The 26,813-nt window shown below is 39.2% G+C and overlaps 1 long non-coding RNA gene across 1 annotated transcript in view; it reads left to right on the forward strand.

Annotated features, from left to right (window-relative positions):
* Nucleotides 1-8,452: 8,452 nt before the first annotated feature.
* LOC118907528 (uncharacterized) overlaps nt 8,453-26,813 on the forward strand; it is a 42,692-nt gene continuing 24,331 nt past the window's right edge. The window contains exon 1 of the long non-coding RNA XR_005022836.2: nt 8,453-8,824. This is a non-coding gene — a long non-coding RNA (uncharacterized LOC118907528). The remainder of the gene's footprint in view (nt 8,825-26,813) is intronic.

Here is a 26,813-nt window from a genome sequence, read left to right on the forward strand (position 1 = left end):
AATAAGTACATACCTATCGATAATCACCCTAAATGTAAATGGTCTGAATGCACCAATCAAATGCCATAGAGTCACTGAATGGATAAAAAAACAAGACCCATCTATATGCTGCCTACAAGAGACTCATTTCAAACCCAAAGACATACACAGACTGAAAGTAAAGGAATGGAAAAAAGATATTGCATGGAACTAATAGGGAGAAAAAAGCAGGAGTTGCAGTACTTGTACCAGACAAAATGGACTTCAAAACAAAGAGAGTAACAAGAGACAAAGAAGGACATTATATAATGATAAAGGGGTCAGTCCAACAAGAAGATATAACTATTATAAATATCTATGCCCCCAACAGAGGATCACCTACATATGTGAAATAAATACTAACAGAATTAAAAGGGGAAATATAATGAAATGCATTCATTTTAGGAAACTTCAACACACTACTCACTCCAAAGGATAGAGAAACCAGACAGAAAACAAGTAAAGAGACAGAGGCACTGAACAATGTATTAGAACAGATGGACCTAATGGACATCTACAGAACACTCCATCGAAAAGCAACAGGATGCACATTCTCCTCAAATGCACAGGGAACATTTTCAAGAATAGATCATATACTAGGCCACAAAAAGAACCTCAGTAAATTCAAAAAGTTTGAAATTGTACCAGCCATCTTCTCAGATCACAAAGGTATGAAACTAGAAATAAATTACACAAATAAAACCAAAAAGCCCAAAAAAACATGGAGGTCTAATAACATGCTCCTACATAATCAGTAGATAAATGACCAAATAAAAACAGAGATCAAAAAAGCAATATATGGAGACAAATGACAACAATAATCCAACAACACAAAAACTGTGGGATGCAGCGAAGGCCATGCTAAGAGGGAAATATAGTGCAATACAGGCCTACCTCAGGAAAGAAGAACAATCCCAAATGAACAGTCTAAACTCACAATTAATGAAACTAGAAAAGGAAGAACAAATATTGCCCAAAGTCAGTAGGAGGAACATAATAAAGATTAGAGCAGAAATAAATAAAATGGCGAAGAATAAAACAATAGGGAGAATTAATGAAAGCAGGAGCTGGTTCTTCAAGAAAATAAACAAAGTAGATAAACATCTAGCCAGACTTATCAAGAAAAAAAGAGAGTCTACACACATAAACAGAATCAGAAATGACAAAGGAAAAATCACTACTGACACCACAGAAATACAAAGAATTATGAGAGAATACTATGAAAAATTATATGCTAACAAACTGGATAACCTAGAAGAAATGGGCAACTTTCTAGAAAAATACAACCTTCCATGGCTGACCCACGAAGAAACAGAAAATCTGAATAGACCAATTACTAGCAACAAAATTGAATTGGTAATCAAAAAACTACTTAAGAACAAAATTCCTGGAACAGATAGTTTCACTGCTGAATTTTATCAAACATTTAGTGTAAACCTAATACCCATTCTCCTTAAAGTTTTCCAGAAAGTAGAAGAGGAGGGAAAACTCCCAAACTCATTCAATGAGGCCAACATCACTCTAATACCAAACCCAGGCAAAGACACCACAAAAAAAGAAAATTACATACCAATATCCCTAATGAACATAGATGCAAAAATACTCAGCAAAATATTAGCAAACAGAATTCAAAAATACATCAAAAAGATCATCCATCATGATCAAGTGGGATTCATCCCAGGGATGCAAGGATGGTACAACATTCGAAAATCCATCAACATCATCCACTACATCAACAAAAAGAAGGACTAAAACCACATGATCATCTCCATAGATGCTGAAAAAGCATTTGACAAAATTCAACATCCATTCATGATAAAAACTCAGCAAAATGTGTATAGAGGGCAAGTACCTCAACATAATGAAGCCCATATATGACAAACCCACAGTCAACATTATACTTAATAGCGAGAATCTGAAAGCCTTTCCTTTAAGATCAGGAACAAGATAAGGATGTCCACTCTCCCCACTTTTATTCAACACAGTTCTGGAGGTCCTAGCCAAGGCAATCAGACAACACAAAGAAATAAAAGGCATCCAGATTGGCAAGGAAGAAGTCAAACTGTCCCTGTTTGCAGATGACATGAAATTGTATATAAAAAACCCTAAAGAATCCACTCCCAAACTACTAGATCTAATATCTGAATTCAGCAAAGTTGTGGGATACAAAATTAATACACAGAAATCTGTTGCATTCCTATACACTAATGATGAACTAACAGAAAGATAAATTAGGAGAACAATTCCATTCACAATTGTATCAAAAAGAATAAAATACCTAGGAATAAACCTAACCAAGGAAGTGAAAGACTTATACAATGAAAAGTACAAGTCACTCATGAGAGAAATTAAAGAAGACACCAATAAATGGAAACACACTCCATGGTCATGGTTAGGAAGAATTAATATTGTTAAAATGGCCATTCTGCCTAAAGCAATCTACAGATTCAATGCAATCCCTATCAAAATACCAACAGCATTCTTCAATGAACTGGAGCAAATAGTTCTAAAATTCATATGGAATGACAAAAGATTCTGAAAAGCCAAAACAATCCTGAGAAGGAAGAATAAAGCAGAGGGAATTATGCTCCCTGACGTCAAGCTCTACTACAAAGGCACAGTAATTAAGACAATTTGGTACTGGCACAAGAACAGACCCATAGACCAATGGAACAGACTATAGCCCAGATATAAATCCAAACATATATGATCAATTAACATATGATAAAGGAGCCATGGATATACCATGCAGAAATGACAGCCTCTTCAACAACTGGTTTTAGCAAAACTGGACAGCTACATGTAAGACAAGGAAACTCGATTATTGTCTAACACCATACACAAAAGTAAACTCAAAATGGATCAAAGACCTGAATGTAAGTCATGAAACCATAAAACTCTTAGAAAAAAAACATAGGCAAATCTCTTGGACATAAATATGAGCAACTTCTTCATGAACATATCTCCCTGGGTAAGGGAAACAAAAGCAAAAATTAACACATGGGACTATATCAAACTAAAAAGCTTCATTACAGCAAAGGACACCATCAGTAGTACAAAAACATATCCTACAGTATGGAGAATATATGCATAAATGACATATATGAAATTATATAAAGAGCTCACACACCTCAACAAACAAAAAGCAAATAAGCCAATAAAAAATTGGTAGAGGATTTGAACAGACCCTTCTCCAAAGAAGTAATGCAGATGGCCAATAGGCACATGAAAAGATGCTCCACATCGCTAATCATCAGAAAAATGCAAATTAAAGCCACAATGAGATATCACCTCACACCAGTTAAGATGGCCAACATCCAAAAGACAAACAACAACAAATGTTGGAGAGGATGTGGAGAAAGGGGAACCCTCCTACACTGCTATTGGGGATGTAAATTAGTTCAACCTTTGTGAAAAGCAGTATGGAGGTTCCTCAAAAAACTCAAAATAGAAATACCATTTGACCCAGGAATTCCACTCCTAGGAATTTACCCTAAGAATGCAGGGGCCCATTTTGAAAAAGACATATGCACCCCTATGTTTATCACAGCACTATTTATAATAGCCAAGAAATGGAAGAAACCTAAGTGTCTATCAGTAGATGAATGAATAAAGAAGATGTGGTACATATACACAATGGAATATTAATCAGCCATTAGAAGAAAACAAATCCTACCATTTACAACATCATGGATGGAGCTAGAGGGTATTATGCTCAGTGAAATAAGCCAGGTGGAGAAAGACAAGTATCAAATGATTTCACTCATCTGTGGAGTAAAAGAACGAAGGAAAAACTGGAGGAAAACCATAGCAAACTCACAGAACCCAAGAATGGACTAACAGTTACCGAAGGGAAAGGGACTGGGGAAGATGGGTGGGAAGGGAGGGATAAGGGGGATAAAGGGTCATTACAATTAGCACACATAATGTAGTGGGGGAGCCCAGGGAAGGCTGTACAACACAGAGAAGACAAGTAATGATTCCATAGCATCTTACTATCCTGATGGACAGTGACTGTAATGGGGTATGTTGGGGGGACTTGATAATAGGGGGAGTCTAGTAACCATAATGTTGTTCATGTAATTGTACATTAACGGTAGCAAAAAATAAAGAAAAAACGTACATGAAAATAATGTTAACAAGAGGAAAATTACAGCTCCTAATCTAAAGAAAGGGCCCTCTTGGCAGTAAACCAAGATTTAATACCTAACCTAACTGCAGTTTCTAGCTGCTCAAGAATGTAGACTTTACCCAACCAAACTGGAATTTCCTGGAGGCCATCCTCTGGAAGAGCCTTCCTCCCCTCCCACTCACAAGGACAACTTTGCCAAAACAATGCATTCCTTGCTAATAAATTCCTTTCTTATTTTTACACTCTCTTTGCCTTTAAAAACCTTTCTCTCCTATAGCTCATTGGAATTCCCCTCCACTTGCTAGAAGGGAAGTTGCCTGATTCATGAATCATTTAATAAAGGCTGTTCGATCTTCAGATTAACATGGTTGGATTTTGCTTTTTGAAAATGACAAGGGGTGATAAGATGGGAGATAATTTTTCTTGTATTTTGAAATAACAGTTTGCTTCCAGTCTCAATCTATATTTTCTCTCTTTATTTCTATTTTATTATTAGAGATTATATGGTCCAAAGGCTTACTTATATCCTATTGTCACTGACTTCCAAGTCATCAATTAAAATAGCATGGTATACTGGATCCAGACAAGAGTTTTCTGGAAAAGAGGCATTCATAAATTGTAATTCTATAAGTTTTTTTTTTTGTCTTTGGAAATAAAAATCAGGAATCTCAGGCTGTATTTTGTTGGTAAAATGCAGGATGTAAATATAGAAAGAATTACAGTCAACCTCACTTATCCAGTGAGTTATCTCACTTTAGATAATGTGTTACAGATGGAAATTTTAAAAACTCTTACTGATACATATATGTATGTGTATATATGTACACATGTAAGTGTGCATAAATGGCATTAATCATAAATAAGTGTTCAATGAATTTTTATTACATTTACACCCTGGTAGCCCCCTTCCACATCAGGATGTAGAAAAATTTCAGCACTACGTAAGGTACAACTTTCATTGCATTTTAAAGTAATATATTTAAATTATAATTCAAATAAATTAAACATATTTAAGTATTTGACATGTTAAAATATATTTTAAAAATATGTTCATACATTACAGAAAAGTTGAAAAATTACTAGAAAATAATCATCCATTTTTTACCACCTTAATAAAACTTTTAATTTCTTACAGTTTCATTCAAGTCTTTTTTTACATATTTTAAAAATATTGTGAGCAGAGTATGATAAAATTTTAAATATTGCTCTTTTTAGCCTAACCTTGTATCATATACATTTTCCATGCTGTTTTATAATTCTTTGTACTTATAATTATTTGCTCCCATATAATATTGCATTGAACAAATATACTACAATGTTCTTAACTATTCCCCAACTATTAGAAATAAAATTTGTTCCAGCATTTTGCCCTTTGCTGTGATGAATATTTTTGTGTACAGGGCTTTTTCAGTTCGGTAATGGCTCTTCAAACATTTGTTTTACTAAAAACAAAGAAAATCCATATCTTTCTTTTACTACTGTTAAAAATAGAAACACAGGCCTAAAGACAGACTAGAAAATGCTAATGGCCTATGTCCACAAATCAAGACTTAATACTTAACCTAACTGCAGTTTCAGCTCCCTAGAAATATAACCTTCAATTAATCAACATGAAATTTCCTGGTTAGCACTAGGAAATTTACTGAAAGACTCCTTTACTTCCCTTCAGGGCGCCCTTGCCTAAACCAATGGATTCTCTGCTAATAATTTCCTTTTTTCTGCTCCCTCTGTATCTTTGAAAACCTCTCCTTTTCTGCAGTTCAAAAGAGCCTGTTCTTGCTAGATGGGCTGCTGCCAGATTCTTGAATTGCATAATAACACCAATTATGTCTTCAGATTTACCTGGTTGAATTTTATTTTTTAGCAGACCCTTTCCAAGACACTAACTTTACTTGACTTCCTAGTCATCAAATACAGGATCATAGTACACAAATCTTAAAGGACCTTGGAAGTAACTCAGTTCTGCCTAATTCTATAAAATTTCCAAGAGATAATAATCCCACTTCAGTACGATCACTTCCACCAGCTTTAGAATTGCTATAGCCATGTTCGTTATAGACACATAAAACTAAGGTGTAACTTTTGAGCCAGCCTCTCCAGCTTCCTAGTACAAAACCGTCACCCCCACTCCACCCTGCCTCCAGCAACTTCTACCCACTGCCTTTAGTCGTTTATTTGCCAGTCTTCCTCTCTGTGCTCACCATCTTCTCTCTCCAATTCCTCCACACCCTCTCCACCCTACGTTACCCCCAAGGCGGACCTGAATGGACTACATCAGCATTTGGCTCCTGGGTCCCCCAGAAACAGAAAGAGCAGGGAGTTAGGGTATTTACTCTCTTGGCTGTCTCCCTACAGAATCACTCAAAGCTGGCTGTGTCCTTCCATCAAAGATCACAGCCCCTTTCAAGGTGACTCTCTCCACAAAACATTTTTGAGTCCCTCTTTCTGGGATTTATTAACCAATATCTCATGCGTCCCTTCAGGCCAAGGGTAACAGCCCCAGGATATTACCCTATCCTTGTCACTTTCCTCTACCCTTCCATACTTTTGTAACGGCCCATTAACTTATTTGGACTATCCTAATTTGAGGGTACCATCTGTTTCTTATTTCCTGCTGGGATGTGTCTGACTCACTCTAGATACACTCTTAACAGATGCAACCCAGAATGTCACAAAACTGGAGTTGAAACTGTTTGCTTTGTTGATACTGACAGTTAAACAGTACAGAAAAGACTGGCGTACCTCGCTCTTGTTACCCCTAGCATTCATCATGGCATGGCTCAGTTGCTTCATAAGTCCCTGTCAGAATGAGAAATTTCACTAAAGAACTTAGATGATAAAAGTTTATTATTCACAATGACTTGTGAACTAAAGGAGTTTTGTCTGGCTTTCCTTTAAAATTCAGATTTTTTTCTCATGAAAATTCTCATACTAGGTAAGTATCTGCCCCAGATCTATTTTAATAATGGCCTGAATAGATTAATAGAAGAGTTAGATGTGTATTTCCCCTTCATGGATGTTCAATGCCTAAGAGGTTATAGATGAAATAATAACTCTGATAATCATAACTTTAAAAAAAGAGTTCATCTCTCTGAGCACTCAAGTTCTTCCACATCTGTAAGACAAGCTCCTGTAGTAACTAAAATAATTCTTCCAAGCCTTTGGGAATATTTTTTGGCTTAATCAAAGTTTTCATTTTATAGGGAAAATGCTTTATTAATATTAAGGTGATCCTGAGGGGATTGAGAATTATTAGGCTAATTATTCCCTTTTAGAAGGAATGCTTCAAACAAATGAAGGTGTACCAGGGGTTAACTCAATCTATTGTATTATTTTCTTCATATGTTTCTCCTTCCAGTAGGACCTGTTTTGCTTTTACAGTGAAGAGGGTGTAAGTAAAAAAAAAGATGTGAAGGGCAGAATCAAGGCCAAGGAAACCTGGGGCTTCCTCACTAGATACTGAGCATCTTCTCTTCTCACTCCTGACTCTCCTTATTTGATCTAATCTATTTCCATTTCTCCAATGACCACTTATCACAGATGACACCCAAATTAAAATTCCTAGCGCAGCCCTGTCTGAGCTCCAGACCCACAGATACAAGTCTCCTTGACATGACCAAATGGAGATATCTCAGAAAACCTCAGCTTCGTGACCCATTTTCCTGCACCCAGGTTTGCTCCTCTTTCTGCACTTCCTACAACATGAGCGGCACCATTATCCACCCAGTTACTCCAGCCAGACAGGTAGGCGTCATCCTGGACACATCATTTCCTCATCCCCTCATCACTTCATCCACTTTCTGCCCAAACTATATCTCAAACACATCTACTCTGTCCTTTTCAGAGGCCAACTGCCTAGTCCTGCTACCCTCCAGAGTCCTAGACCTCTTGCTCTTGCCCAGGCAACAACAGTCACCCTTCCCAGCCTTTCAACTAGTTCTCATGCTACAGCTCAAGTGACTTTGAAGTGCAAATACGTTCCTGTCTACACACACACACACACACACACACACACACACACACACACACATTCTCCTTCACTAACACTTCAGTGTCTTCCTTTTCCTTACCATTAAAATAAAAAATTTTAACATGGCCTATGAATTACTGCATGTTTTAGTCCTGACTGACTTCTCCCAACTAGGAGTGGTTAAAAAGTATTGTTGACTGAACAATACTTGAAAATTGGAAACTGAACAACTTGAAAGAAGCAAGTTGACTTACTTATGACTAATTCTTGGCATAATCAGCAAGGGGACACTGGATTGCAGACGGATTACCTCAGCCCTGAACAGAAAAGCACACACGATGATGGAGCCAAGGGAAATGCCAATGGAGAAAAAGACATTTTTTATAGCTAGACACAGAGAAATAATTGATTTCTCTTTTCTTAGAAGTGTCTCTAGAGTTGGCTGTTTGATTAAAGTTGCCCTTGAAAAAGAAAACAATTAACTTAGAATTTACAGGAAGCTAAGAATTCCAAGAGTCAGGAAAAATAATACCAGGAAGGCCAGACAACAGGTCACAGGGGCAGCTGTGAGAAGTTTCATTTTTTATTATATCATTTTTAAGCGAGAAGCTTATTTGCTCACTATTGCTAGAAGTAATGCTTGAAACCTTAGAAGAGGAAAACCGCTCCTTTTCTCTTTGCCATGTCATGTTCTGCTGGATCTGGTGAGTACTGATGCGGTGCTCGTTCTCATCTAGGTGCAGAGCATTCTGAGGTAGCAAAGCAGACAGAAGAAATGCTGCCTTCGCAGAGCATGCCATCAGGCAGGAGGAGAGAAACCATAAACACGGAAAATCATGTATTTAAAGGATGATAAATGCAGCGGAAAAAAGTAAAGCAAGGAAGGGTTGGGAGTTAAGGAGTGGATCTAATCTTAAATAGCATGGTTGGGAGGGGCCTCCAGAGAAGATGGTAGTGAGCCCTGTTCATGTCAGGGACAAGACGCCAGCAGAGGGACCTGGGTGCAAAGGTCCCTAGATGAAGCATTCCTGGCTTTGTGAAGGGACCGTAAAGAGGCTGGGGGGTAATGAGCCAGGTAAGAAGCAAGCAAGTGGGAGAGGCTCTGAATGGCATCAGAGTCGAGCTGAGGCTGGACTGCACAGCCAATGTAGGCTTTGGCTTTCACTTTGGGTGAAATGAGTGAATTTCTCCTCTTTAAAGCAGAAGCTGAGATCTAAGATCTGAAAACCACTTCTAAGTCTCCATACCTTCCGCCACTCTGTTTTGTCCCTACTCATCTCCACCCCTCCTGAATGTCTCTGTTAATACCAGGGCCATGATAAGGAGGCAGTAAGTGAAACATTTTCTTCCCATGCAAAATTTAAGGGGGTGCCAAAAACCTCAGTAGTCACTGGATTTCCTTTTGTCTTGGTCTCTGGTATGGCAGAGCGCAACATTGCTTTGGCCCTGTCTTTAAATTTTGATATTTTGCTTATTGTGGATTTGGGGCATTAATTTTGGTTTTTAAAAAGATAGCATTGAATATTATTAATTACTGATGTTTCTTGGCACTGTTCCCCTTAAATTTTGTGCCCAAGGTGTGTCCCTCACTCACCTTGTCCTAGTCCCCACCTTGATGCTCCCTCTTCTCCCTTTTTCCCCAGTGTCAGCCTAAACTAAGGGTCTATAAACAGTTTCTGTAAAGGCCAGATAGTAACAATTTTAGAGCTATACTTTTTGGGCCATACAGTCTCTGTCACACTGCCACTGGAGCACAGAAACAGCCACAGACCATAAAGGAAACAAGCAACATTGGCTGTGATCCAGTACGTCGGAGGAGGTCATTGAGAAGACACTACTGCCATTTGACCCCCAGAGCTGGACCCAGTCAGCAGAAGGCTCCTCATCCCCTCCCCTGTCCTTGGAACATATGTCTGCCCACCAATCCCACGGTGGGAGCCATTTCAAAGGTGCAGCCTTGAGAGAGCAATGTGTAGCTAAGTCCATCTGGATGGTACATGTGAAGTTTGAGGCCTTTATATAAACTGAGATTCTGACAGGCAGATCTATTCATCTTGCAGTTGCCCAGGGAGGGAAGCTGCTGGGTAAACTCCCTTGCTTACTGAACCTGCCACCTGCCAGTCTGGAGTGACTGCCTCTTTCTTGGGTCTCTCCTTGCCCAAGTTTAGGGACCCAATGTACCAAGGTCAGTTTCAGATTTCACTCAGGGAACTCCTGAGGTTGCAGACCAGCACAGTAAAACTTTATTAATGGATACTGAAATTTGAAGTTAATGTGATTTTCATGTGTCATGAAATATTATGCTTCCTTAGACTTTAATCCCCAACCATTTAAAAAAGTAAAAATCATTCTTTTCTCACAGACCTTGCTGCCAGGGGCAAACTGGTTTGGAAAGCCTTGATCTAAACTGCCAGTGCCTTAAAAGTGTCTTTCAAAAGTACTGTTTTCTCTCCTCTTGTAGTTGCTCAAGTACTCCCAGTTGACCACACTGAGGGCAGTTTCAGGGCCGTTGGGTGAAACTTGTTTTTCTCTCCTCCCTCAAATATACCCTCCTTGTGGAACCAGACCAGTCTCTACTGCCCTCTAAACAAACCAGATTCATTGCCACCTGCCTTTGACCCTGTGGCTTTTACTTTCTCTCCAGCACCCTGCAAGGTCATTCTCCTTTTCTGACTCCCCAGCCACTAGTGGCCTCCTCTGTTTCTCTGAACTACTACTGCAGTCGCCAGTTATACCTCATTTCATTCTTAATTCTAACGTTTTCTTATATCTCAGTTTTATACATCTATGAATTATGCTCTGGAGATGCCACCTTATCCTCTATAAATCTTTCAGGATGCCTAGGCCAGAGCAGAGGCCATGGTAGAAGCTTGACTGCTCATGAACTAAGTCTAGCATTATTATATCTTATTTTAAAACCAACTTTCAAATAATCAAGTGGGACTGATGACATTCTCAGGGCAAGCCCTCTGAACTTTGGGGGTGGGGAATCATTTTAATTTGATACCCAGATTATTGGTGTTCTCTTGCCTCCTTTGCTGTGATTAGTGGCATTTTGTGCCATGTGTTATCCCTTGCTTTATGATGTACTTCCATCATATCCCCTACTTTTTCCTGATTCACCAATTTACTAAATGAAACCCTTAGGTTAAACAGAGACCTGTTTGACCACTTTCAACTAATGGAAGAGGAAGAAGGAGTAGTCATTAAGCATGTAGTTACGTGGCAAACAGTCTGTTAGGAAACTTACGTTGAGGTAGGAATATTATTCCTGGCTTTCAGATGAGGGGACTGAGGTTCAGAAAAGTTCAAAACTCATCTGAGCCTAAGGAGTGGAACTAAAATATCCAGGAGGTAACTGTAAAAGAATGCAAAGAGGTTCAACCTCCCAGACAGGACTGAGGAAGTCAGCTCTCGTCCTGCACATGCCTCACCTCTGCATCCCCCTTCCGCATCTGTACTCCTACCAAACCTTCTAATGTTCGCGCTGTATTATGAGATAATGTGTAAAGCTCATAGAACGGAGCACAGCACATGATACTCACTCCAAAAGTGTTACATTTTCTTCCTCTTAATCTCTCCCACTTCTATTTTCCAACCTCTACATACCTTTTATCAAATCGAATGGCTATTTTAAATCCACACCTAAATAAATATATGTCATTTTATTTTATTTTATTGAGGTATAATTGACATATAGCATGATATTAGTTTCAGGTGTACAGTATAATGATTTGACCCTTGTATTACTGTGAAGTGATCAGTATAAGTCTAGTTACTATATATAGGTACAAAATTTTTCTTTTTTTTGTATCATGCATATGTCCTTTCAAATATTGAAGTATTTACATTTAAAAAGGAGGTGAAACTAATTTTAATAGTATGTTTTAGTTAACCCACTATATAAAAAACATTGTCACATCAACATGTAGTCACTGTAAAAATTAAGTTTCATACTAATTCTTTGTATTTTACACTTTCAGCCACATCTGAAGTGCTCCATAGCTAGATATATGGCTACTATATTGAACAGAACAGGTCTGCATGATTCCTCAGAGTTATATAGAACAGGCAAAGGAACCGAAGTATTTTTCTCTCTGCATTCCTTGGTAAAGGCCTGCCCCTGGGTCATGTAATCCCAGGTACTTCAATGTTCCCTGCAGTTAGGCTAGTAGTCCTAAACCTAGGAGAAATGAGCACTTCTTTTCCAGAATTAAATTTTTAAACCACAGGAAAAACACTTTGGCCTAATTTGGGTTTTGTATCCATTTTTTTGAACCTACAGAGGTCAGGAGAATTAGCATCATAATTTTGCCAAACAGGTCATGTACTCATATAGGGGAAGAAAAAAATCATTTTCCCTCTACCCTTTTGAGTTCTCAGCTGAGACCCCTGTTATAAAAGACTGATTAACAAGGGAAAAACAAACAGAAGGTTATTAACATTTGTATCTCATGTGCACATGGGTGATGGCTAGGGAAAAATGAGTAACTCAAAGAGGTGACTTAGATCCAGGCTTAAATATCATCTTAGGGAAAGGGGAGGTCCCTTACGGAGAGTAAATGATTTTTAGGACAGATGAATGAGTCCTTAGAAGTACAGGTAGGAGGCGTGGTAGTTTGTGACAGTGTGTCTGATGAAACTCCCCGGGAGGAGATTTATGATGATTGAGTTCCTTTTGGAGATTCTGTCTTTAGGCAGAGAAGGGGAGTTCAAAGAAAGCCTTTCCCTGCATTTGCTGTTTTTCTAAGTGTCCACAGCTCAAAATAGCCAATCTTCCACAGTGGCCTATTTGCAGGTGGCATGTTCTGAACTCCTACAGTCATATTTTGGGGTGCATATTTTGCTCTCCTTCACTCACATGTAAATAAAAGTTGGCAGATGAAATTAAAGACAGCATGCATGGATATAGTCATTGGAGGCAGTTATGTTGTCTATACACCTATGCCAGTTTGTGTCCATTGTCAGCGTCCGATTTTTAAAAAATAGTAGAATAATTGATTAGAAGCCTACTACTTTATACAGAATTATACAGCTCAGGCTTAATTTTATACAAGTCAGCACAGCTAATGGTGTTTGAAAGGTTGGTTTGTTGGGACAGGTGGGTGCTGTCCCATTCTAACTCCAGATCTATCTCATGGGTGGTGGTTCTTTGTGGTGGTGTTTTTTGAAGAAGTTTCAAGAAAAATAATAATTTTTACAAAACTAGTACAACACTAGAGTTTGTAGGCAGTTCCAGCCCTTGTCTCCTATCATTTCAGGGTTACTATAGCTTCTAGGGATCATCATCCCTTTTGGTTCTTGTTGAAATCCGAAGGTCTCCACATGTTTGATGATTTGATTGTACCTTGAGGTTTGCACACTCATGGAAGGGCCCTATAAACTTAAGGTCCATGGCTCACTTGTCCCAGTATTTGACTCCTGTCTACTATGGTCTTACATCCATCAAACACCTTTGCATGTCTCCAAGATTCCACTGCAATTGAGGAAGTTCATTAGTGGGAATAAGTTCCATAAATTTAACTAAATTGTAAGTAAATCCCTGTGTTTCCTTGAGAAACTTAGAATGCTTTTTTGTGTACCAAGACTCTCTGGCATGATATGATGATATACTAGTCATACCACTTCTGAGTTGTGTGACTCTGGGAAGTTACTTTACTCTTTAATGTCTCAGTCCCATCTTACATGAAATAGGGATCATAGTTATATCTACTCCATAGAGGTTTTTTTTATGATTAACAGAATAATTCATGTGAATTTCTAATGACACTGCCTGTCACATAGAAGCCACTAGTAAATATTAGCTAGCTGGCAGTAGAACAAGATGTGAATGGTTTGAGTTTCTCAGACTTCAACAGAAGGCAGTTTATTATTCCTTCAATGATTTTCCATAACATGACCACCTGAATTTCTATATTCTGATTCAACTTTTCCTACATATTATAAACTAGTGATGAGTAAGGACATAAATGTGAAAAAAATTCTCATAAAACTTCATGACACAATGCTGAACTCTCCTGGTGAACACTATAGTGGGGACAGCCTTCTGTCTCTACTTCAATAAATTGCTTTATCCTTTCACTCCAACCTTTTATTGTAGTTCTTGTATCAGCACAGGATGGGTGTGGATGGGGCACAGAAAGGAAGAAAATATCTGGAAAATAGAGTATTTACCTGAAAAACAAACAGTTCAAACAAGATGAGATGATGAGATAGTTAAATAATAAGTTTAAGACCCCTGCCCAGTCACTCATATAGAGGCTCAGTAAGTTTTAGATAAGCTGTAGAAAATAAGTGTTCTGCATAGTCTGACTGAATTGTTAAACCCTGTCACCAGCACAAGCTTCATTATGTGGGACTCAGTGCAAAAGAGTCCCTGTTCAAAAATGCAGAGTCCCTTCTCGAAAAGCAGGAAAAACGTGCAGTTACAGTTACCAGAACTCTTCCACAATCTTTCAATTTGTCAAGATGTTTTTTATTTGTTTTTTAATGTTCTAAGTAAATAAAATAAGGATTTTAAATTACTAGCATGAACTTCACCATTCCTTTTCACATTGTGCAATGCCAGTTTTAAATGCAAATGTTAGCATTTAATTCATATACAAAATCATCAAAGTTATACAGTTAGCATTTTATAGCTCTTATTGTGTATTTCATTTTGCCTGAATAATAGAAATACTGCACAAAAGTAACTCAACTGTTTTATTTCACTTCTTGATACCTGTGTGTTCCATCAGTACTCTTTCGGCCAATAATAAGGAAAGACCGAAAGGAAAAGGAATTACGGGTTTTACCCAATCTTTCCTTTTTTCCAATCATTATTTCAGCATAAGTGGTTGGCTAATACAGAGCAGTAACAAAAGTAAGAAATGGGTGTGATAGGGTTCCTTGCTTGCTTGTGTTTCATAGAATGCCCTTGACTTCTTTCTGTGTTGGAAGCCAAGTTCTGATTTGAACAGAAAGTGTGACCTCTAGGGACTCTCTGTGTCCATGCTTACCTCGTTGTAGATTTATGCTGCTTACTTTATCCTAGTTCAGAGTCTCATTGAACTCCCTCACATCGTGGATCCAAAGGAATCCTATACTCATAGGGCATTTCAAACACTATATGCAAACTGGGTAGCAAGAAATAGCAAACACACTGCACACATCTCCTCTGCTCGTATGCATGATCTAGTGTTCCATCAGACATCACTTACGAACACAAGTTCAAAGACAAAGTTTTAAGAATTTCAATACAGTGATAGCAGAGCATAACCTAAGTTCAGGGCCTGGTGAGAGCAGACAAGTGCACTGGCCCACATGCCCACCTGCCATGTATGTTTGGACCAAACATCTTCAATTCCCTGCTAGTTGAGAAGAGACTGCTCATTGCCACCTAAGATCTTTTCTCTCCTACATCCTTGGTAACAGAACTTCAATATTATTTGGGGTGGTAAGGTGCTTAGCTAAAAATTATGTTTCCTAGCATTTTCTGCAGTTACTGTAGTCATTGTGAATGAGTTTTGTTTAATCAGATGCATGCGGAAAGAAGGGAATAAAGAAAGAAAAGAAGAAAGAAAGGGTGGGGGTATGTAGGGAGGGAGGGAGGAAGGAAGGAGGGAAGGAGGGAAAGAAGGAAGGAAGGAAGGAAGGAAGGAAGGAAGGAAGGAAGGAAGGAAGGAAGGAAGGAAGAAGGAAGGAAGGAAGGAAGGAAGGAAGAAGGAAGGAAGGAAGGAAGGAAGGAAGGAAGGAAGGAAGGAAGGAAGGAAGGAAGGAAGGAAGGCAGGAAGGAAGGAAGGAAGGAAGGAAGGAAGGAAGGAAGGAAGGAAGGAAGGAAAGGAAGGACAGGAAGGAAGGAAGGAAACCTTAGTTTATTATTGGGTAGCGTTTTTAGAAGTTCCTAAAAGTGAGTGGTTTGAGTGACAACTGTTTCTAGGATTCAGGGGCACTCTTCCTCTTTCCTCCCAGTTTAGGACTGTGTTTTTGGAGCTCTGAGGTTGCTGGTAGACTTCAGATAAATGTAGTGTTATAATGCGATATGTTATAATGATATAGTGATCATATAATAAAAACAAGTGTAGCATATAGTGTTTTTTTCTAAGAAAATTAAAAACCAGTATCTTGTGATAAGCATGGTAAAGAAAATCATTAAAACCCTTGTGAATAATTATCAGACTACCTACAGGAAAGAGATGTGAACCATTACTCTGCCAACTATGAATAGGTCGTTTTGTAAGAGTAAGCGATGAAGTCGACAAATACTGCCACCTAGTGTTAAAAATCAAAACTACCATTTCTTAACTGTGGAAACTGAAAGGTTGGGTTTGAGTTAGGTGGGTTTTTTCTCAGACTGATTAGTACTGGCTATGCTAACTGTCTTGTCCATTTGTGAAGAACCACTAGACAACGTTTGCCAGGAGTTCCCTGGAGGTAACTGGGATGGTAGTTGGAATGTAATCATTAACTAAGCTAATGTATGGAGTGGGTTCCATTTTCCATTTTTCCAGTCTAAGTGCTGTCCTGGCTAAGCAGCACAAAGATGGTCTTTTAACTCAGAAGGGGTTAAAACAGAAGGGAATCTAGACTGAGGATAGTGGAGGAAAGCAATGGAAATTCAGTGTTCTGACCTTTTCTCAGATGTCCTTCCAGCTGATCCTCAGGTTGGACCTCAGGCCTATTTTCTCACCTCCTAACTTGTTCCTTCCGTCCTTTTTCAACCCCATTTGCTCCATCATAACCCTTTAAAGGCTTGTCCTCTCTCTCATCCCCTTTCTAATATCGTTGTCAAATCACTTTGAGTTAGTGCTGTTTTGTGAGAAGGAACGTAGAGAAAGGGGTGGTTTGAATCTAGAGTCCCCCATTTATCTTACTATTTATATTCAGCAAGTGATTAAAATTTTCTAAGTCTCAAGTTATCCATATTTGTAGGGGGTTCAAATATGTGCTTTCAGAGTGGTTGAAAAGTTTAAATGGGGAAATGTGTTGTGAGAGAAACTGGTATGTGGTTGATAGTCAGGAAATTTTATTTTCTTTCCCTTTTCTCATTCTCCTATCATCCTTATATCACTGTTAGGGAAAACTTAGTAAAAAAGAAAACTTGGCTATTGATATGAGATATCAGGCATAAATAATCTTCCAAGCTTGATTTTCAAGACATGATGACAGGCAATTTTTATTGTTTTTCTGTTTTTTCACCTGGATGTTTTCTGAGAAAGTGAAGCTCATTAGATGTGGTTGCATTGCGGAAAGAAAAAACATCTGTTGTTCCGCTTACTCACCTGTATTTGAGACAAGTCACTGTTGCTTCTCTGAGGCTAAGTTCTTCATCCATGAAATAAGGACAATGTCCTTTTCATGCCTACTTACTCTGCGCTTATGAGGACACATGAGGTAAAATAGCTGAAAGGATTTTGTGAAGTTTAAAGTAAATACTAATATAATAATTATTTTATTTTCTTTGCTCCATGTTGTACCCATAGTGGACATTCAATAAAGATTTAAAAAAATCATTAACTTCCATCAATAGATGAATGGATAAAGATGTGGTACATATACACAATGGAATACTATTCACCATAGGAAAGAAACAAATCCTACCATTTGCAACAGGCATGGAAGGAGCTGGAGGATATGATTCTTAGTGAAATAAGCCAGGAGGAGAAAGACAAGTGCCAAATGATTTCCCTCATTTGTGGAGTATAACAACAAAGCAAAACTGAAGAAATAAAATAGTAGCAGACTCACAGACTCCAAGAAAGGATTAGTGGTTACCAAAGGGGAGGGGTGTGGGAGGGTGAGTGGGAGGGAGGGAGAAGGGGATTGAGGGGTATTATGTTTAGTACACATGGTGTGGGGGGTCACGGGGAGAACAGTTTAGCACATAGAAGGCAAATAGTGAATCTGTGGCATCTTATTACACTGATGGACAATTACTGCAATGGGGTATGGGTGGGACTTGATGATATGGGTAAATGTAGTAACCACACTGTTTTTTCAGGTGAAAACTTCATAAGAGTGTATGATATTAAGGTATCAATAATACCTTAATAAAAAAAGACATTAATTGAGTGGAGCCAAGATGGTGGCGTGAGTAGAGCAGCGGAAATCTCCTCCCAAAACCACATATATCTATGAAAGTATAACAAAGACAACTCTTCCTAGAATAAAGATCAGAGGACACAGGACAACATCCAGACCACATCCACACCTGCGAGAACCCAGTGCCTCGTAAAGGGGGTAAGATACAAGCCCCGGCCCTGCGGGACCCGAGCGCCCCTCCCCCCAGCTCCCGGCGGGAGAAGAATAGGCAGAGCGGGAGGGAGACGGAGCCCAGGACTGCTGAACACCCAGCCCCAGCCATCTGGACCAGAGCACAGACAGTGCGTGCACGGGGCCCTGGATACTAGGGAAATAGGGCAGCAAGAATGGTGAGAGGGTACTGGAGGCCTGGCGCTGGAGGACGTAAGAAAACCGAGCGGCCATTTTTTTTTTCTCTGTTTTGTTTTGGCAAGCGCTTTTTGGAAGTCTTAAAGGGATAGGGACCCCAATACTAGGGAAACAGGGCAGCAAGACCAGTGAGCAGATGCCTGAGGCTGGGGCCGGAGAATAAAGATGAACGAGCAGCCATTAATTAATTAATTAATTAATTATTTTAATTAAAAAAATTTTTTTTTTCTTTGTGGTCGTTGTTTTGTTTTGGCGGGTGCTTTTTGGAAGTCTTAAAGGGGCAGGGCGGGACACTTAATCCAGAGGTAGGGAATCCGGGATCTCTGGGCACCCTAACCCCTGGGCTGCAGGGAGCAGGGAGGCCCCTTACGGAGATAAATAGCCTCCCGGCCGCTCCCCCTCCAACGCGACTCCACCACTTTGGAGCAGCTGCCAGAGCCAGGCCACACCCACAGCAACAGCGGAGATAAACTCCATAGCAGCAGGGCAGGAAGCAGAAGCCCTGTCTGTGCGCAGCTACCCAGCACAAGCCACTAGAGGTCACTGTCCTCCCAGGAGAGGAAGGCCACAAACCAACAAGAAGGGAAGTTCTTCCAGCCGTCACTCATTCCAGCTCTGCACGCTATTCCTATCACCATGAAAAGGCAAAACTACAGGCAGACAAAGGTCACAGAGACAACACCAGAGAAGGAGACAGACCTAACCAGTCTTCCTGAAAAAGAATTCAAAATAAAAATCATAAACATTTGGACAGAGATGCAGAGAAATACGCAAGAGATACGGGATGAAGTCCGGAGGGAGATCACAGATGCCAGAAAGGAGATTACAGAAATGAAACAAACTCTGGAAGGGTTTATAAGCAGAATGGATACAATGCAAGAGGCCATTGATGAAATTGAAACCAGAGAACAGGAACACATAGAAGCTGACATAGAGAGAGATAAAAGGATCTACAGGAATGAAACAATATTAAGAGAACTGTGTGACCAATCCAAAAGGAACAATATCCGTATTATAGGGGTCACAGAAGAAGAAGAGAGAGGAAAAGGGATGGAAAGTATCTCGGAAGAAATAATTGCTGAAAACTTCCCCAAACTGGGGGAGGAAATAATTGAACAGACCACGGAAATACACAGAACCCCCAACAGAAAGGATCCAAGGAGGAAAACACCAAGACACATGATAATTAAAATGGCAAAGATCAAGGACAAGGAAAGAGTTTTAAAGGCAGCTAGAGAGAAAAAGGTCACCTATAAAGGAAAACCCATCAGGCTAACATCAGACTTCTCAACAGAAACCATACAAGCCAGAAGAGAATGGCATGATATATTTAATGCAATGAAACAGAAGGGCCATGAACTAAGGATACTGTATCCAGCACGACTATCATTTAAATATGATGGTGGGATTAAACAATTCCCAGACAAACAAAAGCTGAGGGAATTTGCTTCCCACAAACCACCTCTACAGGACATCTTACAGGGACTGCTCTACATGGGAGCACTCCTAGAAAGAGCACAGCACAAAACACCCAACATATGAAGAATCGAGGAGGAGGAATAAGAAGGGAGAGAAGAAAAGAATCTCCAGACAGTGTATATAACAGCTCAATAAGCGAGCTAAGTTAGGCAGTAAGATACTAAAGAGGCTAACCTTAAACCTTTGGTAACCACAAATTTAAAGCCTGCAATGGCAATAAGTACTTATCTTTCAATAGTCACCCTAAATGTTAATGGACTGAATGCACCAATCAAAAGACACAGAGAAATAGAATGGATAAAAAAGCAAGACCCATCTATATGCTGCTTACAAGAAACTCACCTCAAACCCAAAGACATGTACAGACTAAAAGTCAAGGGATGGAAAAACATATTTCAGGCAAACAACAGCAAGAAGAAAGCAGGGGTTGCAGTACTAATATCAGACAAAATAGACTTCAAAACAAAGAAAGTAACAAGAGATAAAGAAGGACACTACATAATGATAAAGGGCTCAGTCCAACAAGAGGACATAACCATTCTAAATATATATGCACCCAACACAGGAGCACAAGCATATGTGAAACAAATACAAACAGAACTAAAGGGGGAAATAGACTGCAATGCATTCATTCTAGGAGACTTCAACACACCACTCACCCCCAAAGGATAGATCCACCGGGCAGAAAATAAGTAAGGACACGGAAGCACTGAACAACACAGTAGAGCAGATGGACGTAATAGACATCTACAGAACTCTACATCCAAAAGCAACAGGATACACATTCTTCTCAAGTACACATGGAACATTCTCCAGAATAGACCACATACTAGGCCACAAAAAGACCCTCAGTAAATTCCAAAAGATTGAAATCCTACCAACCAAATTTCAGGCCACAAAGGCATAAAACTGGATATAAACTGTACAAAGAAAGCAAAAAGGCTTACAAACACATGGAGGCTTAGCAACATGCTCCTAAATAATCAATGGATCAATGACCAAATCAAAATGGAGATCCAGCAATATATGGAAACAAATGACAACAACAACACTAAGCCCCAACTTCTGTGGGACACAGCAAAAGCAGTCTTAAGAGGAAAGTATATAGCAATCCAAGCATATTTAAAAAAGGAAGAACAATCCCAAATGAATGGTCTAATGTCACAATTATTGAAATTGGAAAATGAAGCACACATGAGGCCTAAGGTCAGCAGAAGGAGGGATATAATAAAGATCAGAGAAGAAATAAATAAAATTGAGAAGAATAAAACAATAGCAAAAATCAATGAAACCAAGAGCTGGTTTTTGAGAAAATAAACAAAATAGATAAGCCTCTAGCCAGACTTATTAAGAGGAAAAGAGAGTCAACACAAATCAACAGTATCAGAAACGAGAAAGGAAAAATCACGACGGACCCCACAGAAATACAAAGAATTATTAGAGAATACTATGAAAACCTATATGCTAACAAGCTGGGAAATCTAGGAGAAATGGACAACTTCCTAGAAAAATACAACCTTCCAAGACTGACCCAGAAAGAAACAGAATATCTAAACAGACCAATTACCAGCAACAAAATTGAAGCGGTAATCAAAAAACTACCAAAGAACAAAACCCCCGGGCCAGATGGATTTACCTCGGAATTTTATCAGACATACAGGGAAGACATAATACCCATTCTCCTTAAAGTTTTCCAAAAAATAGAGGAGGAGGGGATACTCCCAAACTCATTCTATGAAGCTAACATCACCCTAATACCAAAACCAGGCAAAGACCCCACCAAAAAAGAAAACTACAGACCAATATCCCTGATGAACGTAGATGCAAAAATACTCAATAAAATATTAGCAAACCGAATTCAAAAGTACATCAAAAGGATCATATACCATGACCAAGTGGGATTCATCCCAGGGATTCAAGGATGGTACAACATTCGAAAGTCCATCAACATCATCCACCACATCAACAAAAAGAAAGACAAAAACCACATGATCATCTCCATAGATGCTGAGAAAGCATTTGACAAAGTTCAACATCCATTCATGATAAAAACTCTCAGCAAAATGGGAATAGAGGGCAAGTACCTCAACATAATAAAGGCCATCTATGATAAACCCACAGCCAACATTATATTGAACAGCGAGAAGCTGAAAGCATTTCCTCTGAGATCAGGAACTAGACAGGGATGCCCACTCTCCCCACTGGTATTTAACATAGTACTGGAGGTCCTAGCCACAGCAATCAGACAAAACAAAAAAATACAAGGAATCCAGATTGGTAAAGAAAAAGTTAAACTATCACTATTTGCACATGACATGATACTGTACATAAAAAACCCTGAGACTCCACCCCAAAACTACTAGAACTGATATCAGAATATAGCAAAGTTGCAGGATACAAAATGAACACACAGAAATCTGTGGCTTTCCTATGCACTAACAATGAACCAACAGAAAGAGAAACCAGGAAAACAACTCCATTCACAATTGCATCAAAAAAAAAAAAAAACCTAGGAATAAACCTAAACAAAGAAGTGAAAGACTTATACTCTGAAAACTACAAGTCACTCTTAAGAGAAATTAAAGGGGACACTAACAGATGGAAACTCATCCTGTGCTCGTGGCTAGGAAGAATTAATATCGTCAAAATGGCCATCCTGCCCAAAGCAATACACAGATTTGTTGCAATCCCTATGAAACTACCAGCAACATTCTTCAATGAACTGGAACAAATAATTCAAAAATTCATATGGAAACACCAAAGACCCTGAATAGCCAAAGCAATCCTGAGAAAGAAGATAAAGTAGGGGAGGATCTCACTCCCCAACTTCAAGCTCTACTATAAAGCCATGGTAATCAAGACAATTTGGTACTGGCACAAGAACAGAGCCACAGACCAATGGAACAGACTAGAGAATCCAGACATTAACCCAGACATATATGGTCAATTAATATTTGATAAAGGAGCCATGGACATACAATGGCGAAATGACAGTCTCTTCAACATGTTGGGAGCAAACCTGTGGGCCTTTAGGCAGGCTCGGTTATGAAAGCCCCACCCTTAAAACCTCCCTCCCAAGTGCCCCCACCCACAAGATGGCAAACTCCCTGCTTCTCTTCCAGGTCCTTCGCTCCCGCCGGCACCAGCCAAAGCTCAATCACCCCTCTGCACCTTCCCGCTGGCACCACCTAAGGCCCAATCACCACCTGACCCACCCCTTCCTCGCTACCTGTATAAATTGAGCCTGCAAACAATAAACTGTCAGCTTGATCAGATATCCTGTCTTGCTGTCCGTTCTTTGTGTCCCTTGCCCCTTCATTCTCTCCTTCAGGTCGTCGACCCCCATTGACTGTCCTGCGGGTCGAGACATCAACAGATGGTGCTGGCAAAACTGGACAGCTACATGTAGGAGAATGAAACTGGACCATCGTCTAACCCCATATACAAAAGTAAGTTCAAAATGGATCAAAGACCTGAATGTAAGTCATGAAACCATTAAACTCTTGGAAGAAAACATAGGCAAAAACCTCTTAGACATAAACATGAGTGACCTCTTCTTGAACATATCTCCCCGGGCAAGGAAAACAACAGCAAAAATGAACAAGTGGGACTATATTAAGCTGAAAAGCTTCTGTACAGCAAAAGACACCATCAATAGAACAAAAAGGAACCCTACAGTATGGGAGAATATATTTGAAAATGACACATCTGATAAAGGCTTGACGTCCAGAATATATAAAGAGCTCACACGCCTCAACAAACAAAAAACAAATAACCCAATTAAAAAATGGGCAGAGGAACTGAACAGACAGTTCTCCAAAAAAGAAATACAGATGGCCAACAGACACATGAAAAGATGCTCCACATCGCTAATTATCAGAGAAATGCAAATTAAAACTACAATGAGGTATCACCTCACACCAGTAAGGATGGCTGCCATCCAAAAGACAAACAACAACAAATGTTGGTGAGGCTGTGGAGAAAGAGGAACCCTCCTACACTGCTGGTGGGAATGTAAATTAGTTCAACCATTGTGGAAAGCAGTATGGAGGTACATCAAAATGCTCAAAACAGACTTACCATTTGACCCAGGAATTGCACTCCTAGGAATTTACCCTAAGAATGCAGCAATCAAGTTTGAGAACGACCAATGCACCCCTATGTTTATCGCAGCACTATTTACAATAGCCAAGAATTGGAAGTAACCTAAATATCTATCAACAGATGAATGGATAAAGAAGGTGTGGTACATATACACAATGGAATACTACTCAGCCATAAGAAAAGGGCAAATCCTACCATTTGCAGCAACATGGATGGAGCTGGAGGGTATTATCCTCAGTGAAACAAGCCAAGCAGAGAAAGAGAAATACCAAATGATTTCCCTTATCTGTGGAATATAAGAACAAAGGAAAAACTGAAGGAACAAAACAGCAGCAGAATCACAGAACTCAAGAATGGACTAACAGGTACCAAAGGGAAAGGGACTGGGGAGGATGGGTGGGTAGGGAGGGATAAGGGTGGGGGAAGTAGAAGAGGGGTATTAAGATTAGCATGCATGGGGGAGTGGGAGAAAGGGGAGGGCTGTACAACACAGAGAAGGCAAGTAGTGATTCTACAACATTTTGCTATGCTGATGGACAGTGACTGTAAAGGGGTTTATAGGGGGGACCTGGTAGAGGGGAGAGCCTAGTAAACATATTATTCGTCATGTAAGTGTAGATTAATGATACAAAAAAAAAAAACGCAGTTCCTGTATGGTGACCTCCAATGAGTTCTACACAAGGGTATAAAGGGCATATAAAAGTGTAGGCAAAGGGCCTGTTTGTGTTTATACAGAGGATCAAAGCCTAATTTGGCTACCCCGAAAAATCAACTAAGATACGATATGAAAAAGAACTTCCAACATCAGCACTCTCTGGAATACTCATGCCAGAAGATGATCATCAAAAAACCCCAACAAAGATCCACGCACTGCTACAGCTGTAGATGCACTCATCCCACCAGTTCCTGGACTTGCCATGGGAATGAAGAAGGAGATATCTAAGCTGGCCTGTGCATACAGTAAAACAACAAATTTGACTGGATCTGTACTGTTGGAACTCAACCAAGAATTAGGAGAAGTGCAAATTGTAGTGCTCCAAAATCTTACAACTACAGACTATTTACTGTTAAAAGAATACATAGGATGTGAACAGTCCCCAGGAATGGGTTGTTTTAATTTGTCTGATTTCTCTCAGACTGTTCAAGTTCAGTTGGACAATATCCACCATATCATAGATAAGTTTTCACAAATGCCTCAGGTGCCTAACTGGTTTTCTTGGTTTCACTGGAGATGGTTGGTAATTACAGGTATGCTTTGGTTATGTAACTATACTCCTATTATGTTAATGTGTGTGCGCAATTTAATTAGTAGTTTAAAACCTATACATGCTGAAGTTACTCTACAAGAAGATATGTCAAAGAAATAATCAATCTTTCCATGTTTTCTTCCGTCTGCTACTTCTATAGCTTTTCTTCTTCCTTCCTAATTACAACTCTTAAATAGAATTCGTGCCTCATATCAAATTTACTGAGTATCATAATTCTTCCAAGTGCTAAAGATACCTCAAGACAAATGCTGGGCATAGAAGCCACAGGGCATAAATATGCAAAGAAGTAAAAAGCTAACCATTTCAAACAATAAGGCTTCTCTCTCACTTACCAACTTTACATTTCTCTGTATTTACAGCCCCAGAAGATGACTGGTTAGCCAGAGACAGGTAAGATTCCTCAAGGGAGGAACAACCTAAGACAGGCACAGTTGCAGGGGGGCCATCAGGTGAGAAATTGGGGATCAACAGAGGTGAGGCTTAGAACCTCACCCCCCCTGTTCTGAGAGAAATCTTCTGCATACATGAATGTTTTATTGCCCTTGTCTAGCTTGGATTAACACATAGTCTACAGGCACACACCTGATCATCTACATTTGCTCCCTTACAACACTAAACTATGTTTTCAACCTTTATCTTGTATCTACCTACCACTTCAGCATTTTATTAAAAATAATAGTAATAAAGAGGGAAATGTGGTATCCACATATAAATCAAGTATAAAAATCAAATGAGTATTCATATTTGAACTGACTGTTTATAGTTCATAACGCATGAGCAAAACCGAAAGTTTCTGTGATGACTGCCCTTGTACTGTTCACTATGTAACTTATTCACTATGTAAGAATTTGTTCTCCATGTAAGAACTTGTTCATTATGCTTCAGAAGATTGGAGACTGACGAAAATTAGGCTTGGGGTGGATTGATGATTGTGCATTGAGCATTGACTCCCCTATACAGAATTTTATTGTCGTTAACAACCATTTGATCAATAAATATGAGAGATGCCCTCACAAAAAAAATAAATAAATAAAAAAGTACACACTTCCAATTGTAAAATAAATAAGTAACCGGGATGTAATGTATAGCATAAGGAATATAGTCAAAATATTGTAACAACTTGGTATGGTGATAGCTGGTACCTAGAATTATCATGTATATAATTGTTGAATCTCTGTGTTGTACACCTGAAACCAATGTAATACTGTGTGTCAACTACCCTTCAATAAAAAATAATTATCTACAAAAAAAAAGACATTAATTATGAATTTTACCTAATTAATTCATCCAAAAGTTACTGAGTGACTACTAAGTGCCAGACACTATATTTAGCATGTATTGTGTAAAAAGCACTTTGCTAGGCTTTGGTGGGGCTACGAAAATGATTAAGGTCCTTCCTAGAGTTGGTTGGGCA

This window comes from Manis pentadactyla, chromosome 5, assembly GCF_030020395.1.
Source record: "Manis pentadactyla isolate mManPen7 chromosome 5, mManPen7.hap1, whole genome shotgun sequence".
Classification (NCBI taxonomy): domain Eukaryota; kingdom Metazoa; phylum Chordata; class Mammalia; order Pholidota; family Manidae; genus Manis; species Manis pentadactyla.